At 41.0% G+C, this 18042-nt stretch overlaps 1 protein-coding gene across 1 annotated transcript in view; it reads left to right on the forward strand.

The window, feature by feature from the left end:
* Nucleotides 1-18042, forward strand: part of LOC127923762 (serine/threonine-protein kinase B-raf-like) — a 110025-nt gene that overhangs the window by 38456 nt on the left and 53527 nt on the right. The gene's annotated exons all lie outside the window — the stretch shown is intronic.

Raw genomic sequence — 18042 nt, forward strand, 5'->3', positions numbered from 1 at the left:
TATACATAGACTAGTGTTATAGTGGGATACTGTCTATACATAGACTAGTGTTATGGTGGATACTGTCTATACATAGACTAGTGTTATGGTAGGATACTGTCTATACATAGACTAGTGTTATAGTGGGATACTGTCTATACATAGACTAGTGTTATGGTGGGATACTGTCTATACATAGACTAGTGTTATGGTAGGATACTGTCTATACATAGACTAGTGTTATAGTGGGATACTGTCTATACATAGACTAGTGTTATGGTGGGATACTGTCTATACATAGACTAGTGTTATGGTGGGATACTGTCTATACATAGACTAGTGTTATGGTGGGATACTGTCTATACATAGACTAGTGTTATGGTGGGTGTCTATACATAGACTAGTGTTATAGTGGGATACTGTCTATACATAGACTAGTGTTTATGGTGGGATACTGTCTATACATAGACTAGTGTTATGGTGGGATACTGTCTATACATAGACTAGTGTTATGGTGGGATACTGTCTATACATAGACTAGTGTTATGGTGGGATACTGTCTATACATAGACTAGTGTTATGGTGGGATACTGTCTATACATAGACTAGTGTTATGGTGGGATACTGTCTATACATAGACTAGTGTTATGGTGGGATACTGTCTATACATAGACTGGGATACTGTCTATACATAGACTAGTGTTATAGTGGGATACTGTCTATACATAGACTAGTGTTATGGTGGGATACTGTCTATACATAGACTAGTGTTATAGTAGGATACTGTCTATACATAGACTAGTGTTATGGTGGGATACTGTACATAGACTAGTGTTATGGTAGGATACTGTCTATACATAGACTAGTGGTATGGTGGGATACTGTCTATACATAGACTAGTGTTATGGTGGGATACTGTCTATACATAGACTAGTGTTATGGTGGGATACTGTCTATACATAGACTAGTGTTATGGTAGGATACTGTCTATACATAGACTAGTGTTATGGTGGGATACTGTCTATACATAGACTAGTGTTATGGTGGGATACTGTCTATACATAGACTAGTGTTATGGTGGGATACTGTCTATACATAGACTAGTGTTATAGTGGGATACTGTCTATACATAGACTAGTGTTATGGTGGGATACTGTCTATACATAGACTAGTGTTATGGTGGGATACTGTCTATACATAGACTAGTGTTATGGTTATGGGATACTGTCTATACATAGACTATGGTTATAGTGGGATACTGTCTATACATAGACTAGTGTTATGGTAGGATACTGTCTATACATAGACTAGTGTTATAGTGGGATACTGTCTATACATAGACTAGTGTTATGGTGGGATACTGTCTATACATAGACTAGTGTTATGGTGGGATACTGTCTACATAGACTAGTGTTATAGGATACTGTCTATACATAGACTAGTGTTATGGTGGGATACTGTCTATACATAGACTAGTGTTATGGTGGGATACTGTCTATACATAGACTAGTGTTATGGTGGGATACTGTCTATACATAGACTAGTGTTATGGTGGGATACTGTCTATACATAGACTAGTGTTATAGTGGGATACTGTCTATACATAGACTAGTGTTATGGTGGGATACTGTCTATACATAGACTAGTGTTATAGTGGGATACTGTCTATACATAGACTAGTGTTATAGTGGGATACTGTCTATACATAGACTAGTGTTATGGTGGGATACTGTCTATACATAGACTAGTGTTATAGTGGGATACTGTCTATACATAGACTAGTGTTATAGTTATGGTGGGATACTGTCTATACATAGACTAGTGTTATAGTGGGATACTGTCTATACATAGACTAGTGTTATGGTGGGATACTGTCTATACATAGACTAGTGTTATAGTGGGATACTGTCTATACATAGACTAGTGTTATAGTCGGATACTGTCTATACATAGACTAGTGTTATGATGGGATACTGTCTATACATAGACTAGTGTTATGGTGGGATACTGTCTATACATAGACTAGTGTTATGGTAGGATACTGTCTATACATAGACTAGTGTTATGGTGGGATACTGTCTATACATAGACTAGTGTTATAGTGGGATACTGTCTATACATAGACTAGTGTTATAGTGGGATACTGTCTATACATAGACTAGTGTTATAGTGGGATACTGTCTATACATAGACTAGTGTTATGGTGGGATACTGTCTATACATAGACTAGTGTTATTGGGATACTGTCTATACATAGACTAGTGTTATAGTGGGATACTGTCTATACATAGACTAGTGTTATGGTGGGATACTGTCTATACATAGACTAGTGTTATAGTGGGATACTGTCTATACATAGACTAGTGTTATGGGGGATACTGTCTATACATAGACTAGTGTTATGGTAGGATACTGTCTATACATAGACTAGTGTTATAGTGGGATACTGTCTATACATAGACTAGTGTTATAGTGGGATACTGTCTATACATAGACTAGTGTTATGGTGGGATACTGTCTATACATAGACTAGTGTTATGGTGGGATACTGTCTATACATAGACTAGTGTTATGGTGGGATACTGTCTATACATAGACTAGTGTTATGGTGGGATACTGTCTATACATAGACTAGTGTTATGGTGGGATACTGTCTATACATAGACTAGTGTTATGGTTATGGTGGGATACTGTCTATACATAGACTAGTGTTATAGTGGGATACTGTCTATACATAGACTAGTGTTATGGTGGGATACTGTCTATACATAGACTAGAGTTATAGTGGGATACTGTCTATACATAGACTAGTGTTATGGTGGGATACTGTCTATACATAGACTAGTGTTATGGTGGATACTGTCTATACATAGACTAGTGTTATGGTGGGATACTGTCTATACATAGACTAGTGTTATGGTGGGATACTGTCTATACATAGACTAGTGTTATGGTGGGATACTGTCTATACATAGACTAGTGTTATGGTGGGATACTGTCTATACATAGACTAGTGTTATGGTGGGATACTGTCTATACATAGACTAGTGTTATGGTGGGATACTGTCTATACATAGACTAGTGTTATGGTTATGTGGGATACTGTCTATACATAGACTAGTGTTATGGTAGGATACTGTCTATACATAGACTAGTGTTATGGTGGGATACTGTCTATACATAGACTAGTGTTATGGTGGGATACTGTCTATACATAGACTAGTGTTATAGTGGGATACTGTCTATACATAGACTAGTGTTATGGTGGGATACTGTCTATACATAGACTAGTGTTATATGGTTATGGTGGGATACTGTCTATACATAGACTAGTGTTATGGTGGGATACTGTCTATACATAGACTAGTGTTATGGTGGGATACTGTCTATACATAGACTAGTGTTATGGGGGATACTGTCTATACATAGACTAGTGTTATGGTGGGATACTGTCTATACATAGACTAGTGTTATGGTAGGATACTGTCTATACATAGACTAGTGTTATGGTGGGATACTGTCTATACATAGACTAGTGTTATGGTGGGATACTGTCTATACATAGACTAGTGTTATGGTAGGATACTGTCTATACATAGACTAGTGTTATGGTGGGATACTGTCTATACATAGACTAGTGTTATGGTGGGATACTGTCTATACATAGACTAGTGTTATGGTGGGATACTGTCTACATAGACTAGTGTTATAGTTATGGTAGGATACTGTCTATACATAGACTAGTGTTATGGTGGGATACTGTCTATACATAGACTAGTGTTATGGTGGGATACTGTCTATACATAGACTAGTGTTATGGTAGGATACTGTCTATACATAGACTAGTGTTATGGTGGATACTGTCTATACATAGACTAGTGTTATGGTAGGATACTGTCTATACATAGACTAGTGTTATGGTGGGATACTGTCTATACATAGACTAGTGTTATGGTGGGATACTGTCTATACATAGACTAGTGTTATGGTGGGATACTGTCTATACATAGACTAGTGTTATGGTTATGGTGGGATACTGTCTATACATAGACTAGTGTTATAGTGGGATACTGTCTATACATAGACTAGTGTTATGGTAGGATACTGTCTATACATAGACTAGTGTTATGGTAGGATACTGTCTATACATAGACTAGTGTTATGGTGGGATACTGTCTATACATAGACTAGTGTTATGGTGGGATACTGTCTATACATAGACTAGTGTTATGGTGGGATACTGTCTATACATAGACTAGTGTTATGGGGGATACTGTCTATACATAGACTAGTGTTATGGGGGATACTGTCTATACATAGACTAGTGTTATGGGGGATACTGTCTATACATAGACTAGTGTTATGGTGGGATACTGTCTATACATAGACTAGTGTTATGGTGGGATACTGTCTATACATAGACTAGTGTTATGGTAGGATACTGTCTATACATAGACTAGTGTTATGGTGGGATACTGTCTATACATAGACTAGTGTTATGGTGGGATACTGTCTATACATAGACTAGTGTTATGGTAGGATACTGTCTATACATAGACTAGTGTTATGGTGGGATACTGTCTATACATAGACTAGTGTTATGGTAGGATACTGTCTATACATAGACTAGTGTTATATTGTTATAGTGGGATACTGTCTATACATAGACTAGTGTTATGGGGGATACTGTCTATACATAGACTAGTGTTATGGGGGATACTGTCTATACATAGACTAGTGTTATGGGGGATACTGTCTATACATAGACAGTGTTATGGTGGGATACTGTCTATACATAGACTAGTGTTATGGTGGGATACTGTCTATACATAGACTAGTGTTATAGTGATACTGTCTATACATAGACTAGTGTTATGGTGGGATACTGTCTATACATAGACTAGTGTTATGGTGGGATACTGTCTATACATAGACTAGTGTTATGGTGGGATACTGTCTATACATAGACTAGTGTTATGGTAGGATACTGTCTATACATAGACTAGTGTTATGGTGGGATACTGTCTATACATAGACTAGTGTTATAGTGGGATACTGTCTATACATAGACTAGTGTTATGGTGGGATACTGTCTATACATAGACTAGTGTTATGGTGGGATACTGTCTATACATAGACTAGTGTTATGGTAGGATACTGTCTATACATAGACTAGTGTTATGGTGGGATACTGTCTATACATAGACTAGTGTTATGGTGGGATACTGTCTATACATAGACTAGTGTTATGGTGGGATACTGTCTATACATAGACTAGTGTTATGGTGGGATACTGTCTATACATAGACTAGTGTTATGGTGGGATACTGTCTATACATAGACTAGTGTTATATAGGATACTGTCTATACATAGACTAGTGTTATGGTAGGATACTGTCTATACATAGACTAGTGTTATGGTAGGATACTGTCTATACATAGACTAGTGTTATGGTGGGATACTGTCTATACATAGACTAGTGTTATGGTGGGATACTGTCTATACATAGACTAGTGTTATAGTGGGATACTGTCTATACATAGACTAGTGTTATAGTGGGATACTGTCTATACATAGACTAGTGTTATAGTGGGATACTGTCTATACATAGACTAGTGTTATAGTGGGATACTGTCTATACATAGACTAGTGTTATAGTGGGATACTGTCTATACATAGACTAGTGTTATGGTGGGATACTGTCTATACATAGACTAGTGTTATAGTGGGATACTGTCTATACATAGACTAGTGTTATAGTGGGATACTGTCTATACATAGACTAGTGTTATAGTGGGATACTGTCTATACATAGACTAGTGTTATGGTGGGATACTGTCTATACATAGACTAGTGTTATGGTGGGATACTGTCTATACATAGACTAGTGTTATGGTGGGATACTGTCTATACATAGACTAGTGTTATGGTAGGATACTGTCTATACATAGACTAGTGTTATGGTGGGATACTGTCTATACATAGACTAGTGTTATGGTGGGATACTGTCTATACATAGACTAGTGTTATAGTGGGATACTGTCTATACATAGACTAGTGTTATAGTGGGATACTGTCTATACATAGACTAGTGTTATGGTGGGATACTGTCTATACATAGACTAGTGTTATGGTGGGATACTGTCTATACATAGACTAGTGTTATAGTGGGATACTGTCTATACATAGACTAGTGTTATAGTGGGATACTGTCTATACATAGACTAGTGTTATAGTGGGATACTGTCTATACATAGACTAGTGTTATGGTGGGATACTGTCTATACATAGACTAGTGTTATAGTGGGATACTGTCTATACATAGACTAGTGTTATGGTGGGATACTGTCTATACATAGACTAGTGTTATAGTGGGATACTGTCTATACATAGACTAGTGTTATAGTGGGATACTGTCTATACATAGACTAGTGTTATAGTGGGATACTGTCTATACATAGACTAGTGTTATAGTGGGATACTGTCTATACATAGACTAGTGTTATGGTAGGATACTGTCTATACATAGACTAGTGTTATAGTGGGATACTGTCTATACATAGACTAGTGTTATAGTGGGATACTGTCTATACATAGACTAGTGTTATAGTGGGATACTGTCTATACATAGACTAGTGTTATAGTGGGATACTGTCTATACATAGACTAGTGTTATAGTGGGATACTGTCTATACATAGACTAGTGTTATAGTGGGATACTGTCTATACATAGACTAGTGTTATGGTGGGATACTGTCTATACATAGACTAGTGTTATAGTGGGATACTGTCTATACATAGACTAGTGTTATAGTGGGATACTGTCTATACATAGACTAGTGTTATAGTGGGATACTGTCTATACATAGACTAGTGTTATAGTGGGATACTGTCTATACATAGACTAGTGTTATAGTGGGATACTGTCTATACATAGACTAGTGTTATAGTGGGATACTGTCTATACATAGACTAGTGTTATAGTGGGATACTGTCTATACATAGACTAGTGTTATAGTGGGATACTGTCTATACATAGACTAGTGTTATAGTGGGATACTGTCTATACATAGACTAGTGTTATAGTGGGATACTGTTATAGACTAGTGTTATAGTGGGATACTGTCTATACATAGACTAGTGTTATGGTAGGATACTGTCTATACATAGACTAGTGTTATGGTGGGATACTGTCTATACATAGACTAGTGTTATGGTGGGATACTGTCTATACATAGACTAGTGTTATGGTGGGATACTGTCTATACATAGACTAGTGTTATGGTGGGATACTGTCTATACATAGACTAGTGTTATGGTGGGATACTGTCTATACATAGACTAGTGTTATGGTAGGATACTGTCTATACATAGACTAGTGTTATGGTGGGATACTGTCTATACATAGACTAGTGTTATAGTGGGATACTGTCTATACATAGACTAGTGTTATAGTGGGATACTGTCTATACATAGACTAGTGTTATGGTGGGATACTGTCTATACATAGACTAGTGTTATATGGTTATGGTGGTTGTTGTTTGGAAGACATGGCTGAGGGTGGAGAGGGACTGACCCCTCGCTCTCCCAGGGTGGAGAGGAGACGGCCCCCCGCTCTCCCAGGGTGGAGAGGAGACTGACCACCCCCGCTCTCCCAGGGTGGAGAGGAGACTGACCCCCCGCTCTCCCAGGGTGGAGAGGAGACTGACCCCCCCGCTCTCCCAGGGTGGAGAGGAGACTGACCCCCGCTCTCCCAGGGTGGAGAGGAGACTGACCCCTCCCTCTCTCTCAGGGTGGAGAGGAGACTGACCCCTCCGCTCTCCCAGGGTGGAGAGGAGACTGACCCCTCCCTCTCCCAGGGTGGAGAGGAGACTGACCACCCCCGCTCTCCCAGGGTGGAGAGGAGACTGACCCCCCGCTCTCCCAGGGTGGAGAGGAGACTGACCCCCTCCCTCTCTCAGGGTGGATAGGAGACTGACCCCCCCTCTCCCAGGGTGGAGAGGAGACTGACCCCCTCCCTCTCTCAGGGTGGATAGGAGACTGACCCCCCTCCCTCTCTCAGGGTGGATAGGAGACTGACCCCCCCCTCTCCCAGGGTGGAGAGGAGACTGACCCCCTGCTCTCTCAGGGTGGAGAGGAGACTGACCCCCTGCTCTCTCAGGGTGGAAAGGAGACTGACCCCCTGCTCTCTCAGGGTGGAGAGGAGACTGACCCCCTGCTCTCTCAGGGTGGAGAGGAGACTGACCCCCTGCTCTCTCAGGGTGGAGAGGAGACTGACCCCCTGCTCTCTCAGGGTGGAAAGGAGACTGACCCCCCTGCTCTCTCAGGGTGGAAAGGAGACTGACCCCCCTGCTCTCTCAGGGTGGAAAGGAGACTGACCCCCCTGCTCTCTCAGGGTGGAGAAGAGACTGACCCCCCTCTCCCAGGGTGGAGAGGAGACTGACCCCCTGCTCTCTCAGGGTGGAGAGGAGACTGACCCCCTGCTCTCTCAGGGTGGAAAGGAGACTGGCCCCCCTGCTCTCTCAGGGTGGAAAGGAGACTGACCCCCTGCTCTCTCAGGGTGGAGAGGAGACTGACCCCCTGCTCTCTCAGGGTGGAGAGGAGACTGACCCCCTGCTCTCTCAGGGTGGAAAGGGAGACTGACCCCCTGCTCTCTCAGGGTGGAGACGAGACTGACCCCCTGCTCTCTCAGGGTGGAAAGGAGACTGACCCCCTGCTCTCTCAGTAGGTGGAGAAGAGACTGACCCCTGCCCATTACCCCACTCTTTTGACAGTAGGTTGTGTAATGATGTGTATTTTAATGTTGACAGTAGGTTGTGTAATGATGTGTATTTTAATGTTGACAGTAAGTTGTGTAATGATGTGTATTTTATTGTTGACAGAAGGTTGTGAAGTTGGGGACGCAGGAAGAGACAGAACAACCAGTAGCTTAGTCTTCCACTACTATTGTCTAATGGCTGCTTCCAAAACGCCACCCTAGTCCCTTTGTTCAGCCTACTGCTCTACTTTTGACCACGACTGATAGGGACCCATAGTGCACTATATAGGGAATAGGGTTCTGGTCTAAAGTAGTGTACTATATAGGGAATAGGGCCTCTGGTCTAAAGTAGTGCACTATATAGGGAATAGGGCTCTGGTCTAAAGTAGTGCACTATATAGGGAATAGGGCTCTGGTCTAAAGTAGTGTACTATATAGGGAATAGGGCTCTGGTCTATAGTAGTGTACTATATAGGGAATAGGGCTCTGGTCTAAAGTAGTGTACTATATAGGGAATAGGGCTCTGGTCTAAAGTAGTGTACTATATAGGGAATAGGGCTCTGGTCTATAGTAGTGTACTATATAGGGAATAGGGCTCTGGTCTAAAGTAGTGTACTATATAGGGAATAGGGCTCTGGTCTAAAGTAGTGTACTATATAGGGAATAGGGCTCTGGTCTATAGTAGTGTACTATAAAGGGAATAGGGCTCTGGTCTAAAGTAGTGCACTATATAGGGAATAGGGCTCTGGTCTAAAGTAGTGCACTATATAGGGAATAGGGCTCTGGTCTATAATAGTGTACTATATAGGAATAGGGCTCTGGTCTATAGTAGTGTACTATATAGGAATAGGGCTCTGGTCTATAGTAGTGTACTATATAGGGAATAGGGCTCTGGTCTAAAGTAGTGTACTACATAGGGAATAGGGCTCTGGTCTATAGTAGTGCACTATATAGGGCTCTGGTCTAAAGTAGTGCACTATATAGGGAATAGGGCTCTGGTCTATAGTAGTGTACTATATAGGAATAGGGCTCTGGTCTAAAGTAGTGTACTACATAGGGAATAGGGCTCTGGTCTATAGTAGTGCACTATATAGGAATAGGGCTCTGGTCAAAGTAGTGCACTATATAGGAATAGGGCTCTGGTCTAAAGTAGTGCACTATATAGGAATAGGGCTCTGGTCTATAGTAGTGTACTATATAGGGAATAGGGTTCTGGTCTATAGTAGTGTACTATATAGGAATAGGGCTCTGGTCTAAAGTAGTGTACTACATAGGGAATAGGGCTCTGGTCTATAGTAGTGCACTATATAGGGAATAGGGCTCTGGTCTAAAGTAGTGCACTATATAGGGAATAGGGCTCTGGTCGATAGTAGTGTACTATATAGGGAATAGGGTTCTGGTCTAAAGTAGTGCACTATATAGGGAATAGGGCTCTGGTCTATAGTAGTGTACTATATAGGGAATAGGGTTCTGGTCTATAGTAGTGTACTATATAGGAATAGGGTTCTGGTCTATAGTAGTGTACTATATAGGGAATAGGGTTCTGGTCTATAGTAGTGTACTATATAGGGAATAGGGCTCTGGTCTAAAGTAGTGTACTACATAGGGAATAGGGCTCTGGTCTATAGTAGTGCACTATATAGGAATAGGGCTCTGGTCTAAAGTAGTGTACTACATAGGGAATAGGGCTCTGGTCTAAAGTAGTGCACTATATAGGGACTAGGGCTCTGGTCTAAAGTAGTGCACTATATAGGGAATAGGGCTCTGGTCTATAGTAGTGTACTATATAGGGAATAGGGCTCTGGTCAAAGTAGTGTACTACATAGGGAATAGGGCTCTGGTCTATAGTAGTGCACTATATAGGGCTCTGGTCTAAAGTAGTGCACTATATAGGGAATAGGGCTCTGGTCTATAGTAGTGTACTATAAAGGGAATAGGGCTCTGGTCTAAAGTAGTGCACTATATAGGGAATAGGGCTCTGGTCTAAAGTAGTGCACTATATAGGGAATAGGGCTCTGGTCTATAATAGTGTACTATATAGGGAATAGGGCTCTGGTCTATAGTAGTGTACTATATAGGGAATAGGGCTCTGGTCTATAGTAGTGTACTATATAGGGAATAGGGCTCTGGTCTAAAGTAGTGTACTACATAGGGAATAGGGCTCTGGTCTATAGTAGTGCACTATATAGGGCTCTGGTCTAAAGTAGTGCACTATATAGGGAATAGGGCTCTGGTCTATAGTAGTGTACTATATAGGGAATAGGGCTCTGGTCTAAAGTAGTGTACTACATAGGGAATAGGGCTCTGGTCTATAGTAGTGCACTATATAGGGAATAGGGCTCTGGTCTAAAGTAGTGCACTATACAGAGAATAGGGCTCTGGTCTAAAGTAGTGTACTATATAGGGAATAGGGCTCTGGTCTAAAGTAGTGTACTATAAAGGGAATAGGGCTCTGGTCTAAAGTAGTGTACTACATAGGGAATAGGGCTCTGGTCTATAGTAGTGCACTATATAGGGAATAGGGCTCTGGTCTAAAGTAGTGCACTACATAGGAATAGGGCTCTGGTCTAAAGTAGTGCACTATATAGGGAATAGGGCTCTGGTCAAAGTAGTGCACTATATAGGGAATAGGGCTCTGGTCTAAAGTAGTGTACTATATAGGGAATAGGGCTCTGGTCTATAGTAGTGTACTATATAGGGAATAGGGCTCTGGTCTAAAGTAGTGTACTATATAGGGAATAGGGCTCTGGTCAAAGTAGTGTACTATATAGGAATAGGGCTCTGGTCTATAGTAGTGTACTATATAGGGAATAGGGCTCTGGTCTAAAGTAGTGTACTATATAGGGAATAGGGCTCTGGTCTAAAGTAGTGTACTATATAGGGAATAGGGCTCTGGTCTATAGTAGTGTACTATAAAGGAATAGGGCTCTGGTCTAAAATAGTGCACTATATAGGGAATAGGGCTCTGGTCTAAAGTAGTGCACTATATAGGGAATAGGGCTCTGGTCTAAAGTAGTGCACTATATAGGAATAGGGCTCTGGTCTAAAGTAGTGTACTATATAGGAATAGGGCTCTGGTCTATAGTAGTGTACTATATAGGGAATAGGGCTCTGGTCTAAAGTAGTGTACTATATAGGAATAGGGCTCTGGTCTAAAGTAGTGTACTATATAGGAATAGGGCTCTGGTCTATAGTAGTGTACTATATAGGGAATAGGGCTCTGGTCTAAAGTAGTGTACTATATAGGGAATAGGGCTCTGGTCCAAAGTAGTGTACTATATAGGGAATAGGGCTCTGGTCTATAGTAGTGTACTATAAAGGAATAGGGCTCTGGTCTAAAATAGTGCACTATATAGGAATAGGGCTCTGGTCCAAAGTAGTGCACTATATAGGAATAGGGCTCTGGTCTATAATAGTACTATATAGGAATAGGGCTCTGGTCTATAGTAGTACTATATAGGAATAGGGCTCTGGTCTATAGTAGTACTATATAGGAATAGGGCTCTGGTCAAAGTAGTGTACTACATAGGGAATAGGGCTCTGGTCTATAGTAGTGCACTATAGGAATAGGGCTCTGGTCTAAAGTAGTGCACTATATAGGAATAGGGCTCTGGTCTATAGTAGTGTACTATATAGGGAATAGGGTTCTGGTCTAAAGTAGTGTACTACATAGGAATAGGGCTCTGGTCTATAGTAGTGCACTATATAGGAATAGGGCTCTGGTCTAAAGTAGTGCACTATACAGAGAATAGGGCTCTGGTCTAAAGTAGTGTACTATATAGGGAATAGGGCTCTGGTCTAAAGTAGTGTACTATAAAGGAATAGGGCTCTGGTCTAAAGTAGTGTACTACATAGGAATAGGGCTCTGGTCCATAGTAGTGCACTATATAGGAATAGGGCTCTGGTCTAAAGTAGTGCACTACATAGGGAATAGGGCTCTGGTCTATAGTAGTGCACTATATAGGAATAGGGCTCTGGTCTAAAGTAGTGCACTATAGGAATAGGGCTCTGGTCTAAAGTAGTGCACTATATAGGGAATAGGGCTCTGGTCTATAGTAGTGTACTATATAGGGAATAGGGTTCTGGTCTATAGTAGTGTACTATATAGGAATAGGGCTCTGGTCTAAAGTAGTGTACTACATAGGAATAGGGCTCTGGTCTATAGTAGTGCACTATATAGGAATAGGGCTCTGGTCTAAAGTAGTGCACTATATAGGGAATAGGGCTCTGGTCGATAGTAGTGTACTATATAGGGAATAGGGTTCTGGTCTAAAGTAGTGCACTATATAGGAATAGGGCTCTGGTCTATAGTAGTGTACTATATAGGAATAGGGTTCTGGTCTATAGTAGTGTACTATATAGGAATAGGGTTCTGGTCTATAGTAGTGTACTATATAGGAATAGGGTTCTGGTCTATAGTAGTGTACTATATAGGGAATAGGGCTCTGGTCTAAAGTAGTGTACTACATAGGAATAGGGCTCTGGTCTATAGTAGTGCACTATATAGGAATAGGGCTCTGGTCTAAAGTAGTGTACTATAGGAATAGGGCTCTGGTCCAAAGTAGTGCACTATATAGGAACTAGGGCTCTGGTCTAAAGTAGTGCACTATATAGGAATAGGGCTCTGGTCTATAGTAGTGTACTATATAGGAATAGGGCTCTGGTCTAAAGTAGTGTACTACATAGGGAATAGGGCTCTGGTCTATAGTAGTGCACTATATAGGAATAGGGCTCTGGTCTAAAGTAGTGCACTATATAGGAATAGGGCTCTGGTCTATAGTAGTGTACTATATAGGAATAGGGCTCTGGTCTAAAGTAGTGTACTACATAGGGAATAGGGCTCTGGTCTATAGTAGTGCACTATATAGGAATAGGGCTCTGGTCTATAATAGTGTACTATATAGGAATAGGGCTCTGGTCTATAGTAGTGTACTATATAGGAATAGGTCTCTGGTCTATAGTAGTGTACTATATAGGGAATAGGGCTCTGGTCTAAAGTAGTGTACTACATAGGGAATAGGGCTCTGGTCTATAGTAGTGCACTATATAGGGCTCTGGTCTAAAGTAGTGCACTATATAGGAATAGGGCTCTGGTCTATAGTAGTGTACTATATAGGGAATAGGGCTCTGGTCTAAAGTAGTGTACTACATAGGGAATAGGGCTCTGGTCTATAGTAGTGCACTATATAGGGAATAGGGCTCTGGTCTAAAGTAGTGCACTATACAGAGAATAGGGCTCTGGTCTAAAGTAGTACTATATAGGAATAGGGCTCTGGTCTAAAGTAGTGTACTATAAGGGAATAGGGCTCTGGTCTAAAGTAGTGTACTACATAGGAATAGGGCTCTGGTCTATAGTAGTGCACTATATAGGGAATAGGGCTCTGGTCTAAAGTAGTGCACTACATAGGAATAGGGCTCTGGTCTAAAGTAGTGCACTATATAGGGAATAGGGCTCTGGTCTAAAGTAGTGCACTATATAGGGAATAGGGCTCTGGTCTAAAGTAGTGTACTATATAGGAATAGGGCTCTGGTCTATAGTAGTGTACTATATAGGAATAGGGCTCTGGTCTAAAGTAGTGTACTATATAGGAATAGGGCTCTGGTCTAAAGTAGTGTACTATATAGGGAATAGGGCTCTGGTCTATAGTAGTGTACTATATAGGAATAGGGCTCTGGTCTAAAGTAGTGTACTATATAGGGAATAGGGCTCTGGTCTAAAGTAGTGTACTATATAGGGAATAGGGCTCTGGTCTATAGTAGTGTACTATAAAGGAATAGGGCTCTGGTCTAAAATAGTGCACTATATAGGAATAGGGCTCTGGTCTAAAGTAGTGCACTATATAGGGAATAGGGCTCTGGTCTATAATAGTGTACTATATAGGAATAGGGCTCTGGTCTATAGTAGTGTACTATATAGGGAATAGGGCTCTGGTCTATAGTAGTGTACTATATAGGGAATAGGGCTCTGGTCTAAAGTAGTGTACTACATAGGGAATAGGGCTCTGGTCTATAGTAGTGCACTATATAGGGCTCTGGTCTAAAGTAGTGCACTATATAGGGAATAGGGCTCTGGTCTATAGTAGTGTACTATATAGGGAATAGGGCTCTGGTCTAAAGTAGTGTACTACATAGGGAATAGGGCTCTGGTCTATAGTAGTGCACTATATAGGGAATAGGGCTCTGGTCTAAAGTAGTGCACTATACAGAGAATAGGGCTCTGGTCTAAAGTAGTGTACTATATAGGAATAGGGCTCTGGTCTAAAGTAGTGTACTATAAAGGGAATAGGGCTCTGGTCAAAGTAGTGTACTACATAGGGAATAGGGCTCTGGTCTATAGTAGTGCACTATATAGGGAATAGGGCTCTGGTCTAAAGTAGTGCACTACATAGGAATAGGGCTCTGGTCTATAGTAGTGCACTATATAGGGAATAGGGCTCTGGTCTAAAGTAGTGCACTATAGGGAATAGGGCTCTGGTCTAAAGTAGTGCACTATATAGGGAATAGGGCTCTGGTCTATAGTAGTGTACTATATAGGGAATAGGGTTCTGGTCTATAGTAGTGTACTATATAGGGAATAGGGCTCTGGTCTAAAGTAGTGCACTATATAGGGAATAGGGCTCTGGTCTAAAGTAGTGCACTATATAGAGAATAGGGCTCTGGTCTAAAGTAGTGCACTATATAGGGAATAGGGCTCTGGTCTATAGTAGTGTACTATATAGGGAATAGGGTTCTGGTCTAAAGTAGTGCACTATATAGGGAATAGGGCTCTGGTCTATAGTAGTGTACTATATAGGGAATAGGGTTCTGGTCTATAGTAGTGTACTATATAGGGAATAGGGTTCTGGTCTATAGTAGTGTACTATATAGGGAATAGGGTTCTGGTCTATAGTAGTGTACTATATAGGGAATAGGGCTCTGGTCTAAAGTAGTGTACTATATAGGGAATAGGGCTCTGGTCTATAGTAGTGCACTATATAGAGAATAGGGCTCTGGTCTAAAGTAGTGTACTACATAGGGAATAGGGCTCTGGTCTATAGTAGTGCACTATATAGGGACTAGGGCTCTGGTCTAAAGTAGTGCACTATATAGGGAATAGGGCTCTGGTCTATAGTAGTGTACTATATAGGAATAGGGCTCTGGTCTAAAGTAGTGTACTACATAGGGAATAGGGCTCTGGTCTATAGTAGTGCACTATATAGGGCTCTGGTCTAAAGTAGTGCACTATATAGGAATAGGGCTCTGGTCTATAGTAGTGTACTATATAGGGAATAGGGCTCTGGTCTAAAGTAGTGTACTACATAGGGAATAGGGCTCTGGTCTATAGTAGTGCACTATATAGGAATAGGGCTCTGGTCTATAATAGTGTACTATATAGGGAATAGGGCTCTGGTCTATAGTAGTGTACTATATAGGGAATAGGGCTCTGGTCTATAGTAGTGTACTATATAGGGAATAGGGCTCTGGTCTAAAGTAGTGTACTACATAGGGAATAGGGCTCTGGTCTATAGTAGTGCACTATATAGGGCTCTGGTCTAAAGTAGTGCACTATATAGGGAATAGGGCTCTGGTCTATAGTAGTGTACTATATAGGAATAGGGCTCTGGTCTAAAGTAGTGTACTACATAGGGAATAGGGCTCTGGTCTATAGTAGTGCACTATATAGGGAATAGGGCTCTGGTCTAAAGTAGTGCACTATACAGAGAATAGGGCTCTGGTCTAAAGTAGTGTACTATATAGGGAATAGGGCTCTGGTCTAAAGTAGTGTACTATAAAGGGAATAGGGCTCTGGTCTAAAGTAGTGTACTACATAGGGAATAGGGCTCTGGTCTATAGTAGTGCACTATAGGGAATAGGGCTCTGGTCTAAAGTAGTGCACTACATAGGGAATAGGGCTCTGGTCTATAGTAGTGCACTATATAGGGAATAGGGCTCTGGTCTATAGTAGTGCACTATATAGGGAATAGGGCTCTGGTCTATAGTAGTGCACTATATAGGGAATAGGGCTCTGGTCTATAGTAGTGTACTATATAGGGAATAGGGTTCTGGTCTATAGTAGTGTACTATATAGGGAATAGGGCTCTGGTCTAAAGTAGTGTACTATATAGGGAATAGGGCTCTGGTCTATAGTAGTGCACTATATAGGGAATAGGGCTCTGGTCTATAGTAGTGTACTATATAGGGAATAGGGTTCTGGTCTAAAGTAGTGCACTATATAGGGAATAGGGTTCTGGTCTATAGTAGTGTACTATATAGGGAATAGGGCTCTGGTCTATAGTAGTGTACTATATAGGGAATAGGGTTCTGGTCTATAGTAGTGTACTATATAGGGAATAGGGTTCTGGTCTATAGTAGTGTACTATATAGGGAATAGGGCTCTGGTCTATAGTAGTGTACTATATAGGGAATAGGGCTCTGGTCTATAGTAGTGCACTATATAGGAATAGGGCTCTGGTCTAAAGTAGTGTACTACATAGGGAATAGGGCTCTGGTCTAAAGTAGTGCACTATATAGGGACTAGGGCTCTGGTCTAAAGTAGTGCACTATATAGGGAATAGGGCTCTGGTCTATAGTAGTGTACTATATAGGGAATAGGGCTCTGGTCTAAAGTAGTGCACTATATAGGGACTAGGGCTCTGGTCTATAGTAGTGTACTATATAGGAATAGGGCTCTGGTCTAAAGTAGTGCACTATATAGGGAATAGGGCTCTGGTCTAAAGTAGTGCACTATATAGGGAATAGGGCTCTGGTCTATAGTAGTGTACTATATAGGGAATAGGGCTCTGGTATATAGTTAGTGTACTATATAGGGAATAGGGCTCTGGTCTAAAGTAGTGTACTATATAGGGAATAGGGCTCTGGTCTAAAGTAGTGTACTATATAGGGAATGGGGCTCTGGTCTAAAGTAGTCTTCTATATAGGGAATAGGCCTCTGGTCTAAAGTAATGCACTATATAGGGAATAGGGCTCTGGTCTATAGTAGTGTACTATATAGGGAATAGGGCTCTGGACTAAAGTAGTGCACTATATAGGGAATAGGGCTCTGGACTAAAGTAGTGCACTATATAGGGAATAGGGCTCTGGTCTATAGTAGTGTACTATATAGGGAATAGGGCTCTGGTCTAAAGTAGTGTACTATATAGGGAATAGGGCTCTGGTCTAAAGTAGTGCACTATATAGGGAATAGGGCTCTGGTCTAAAGTAGTGTACTATATAGGGAATAGGGCTCTGGTCTAAAGTAGTGTACTATATAGGGAATAGGGCTCTGGTCTAAAGTAGTGTACTATATAGGGAATAGGGCTCTGGT

This window comes from Oncorhynchus keta, unplaced genomic scaffold (genome assembly GCF_023373465.1).
Source record: "Oncorhynchus keta strain PuntledgeMale-10-30-2019 unplaced genomic scaffold, Oket_V2 Un_contig_3206_pilon_pilon, whole genome shotgun sequence".
Lineage (NCBI taxonomy): Eukaryota > Metazoa > Chordata > Actinopteri > Salmoniformes > Salmonidae > Oncorhynchus > Oncorhynchus keta.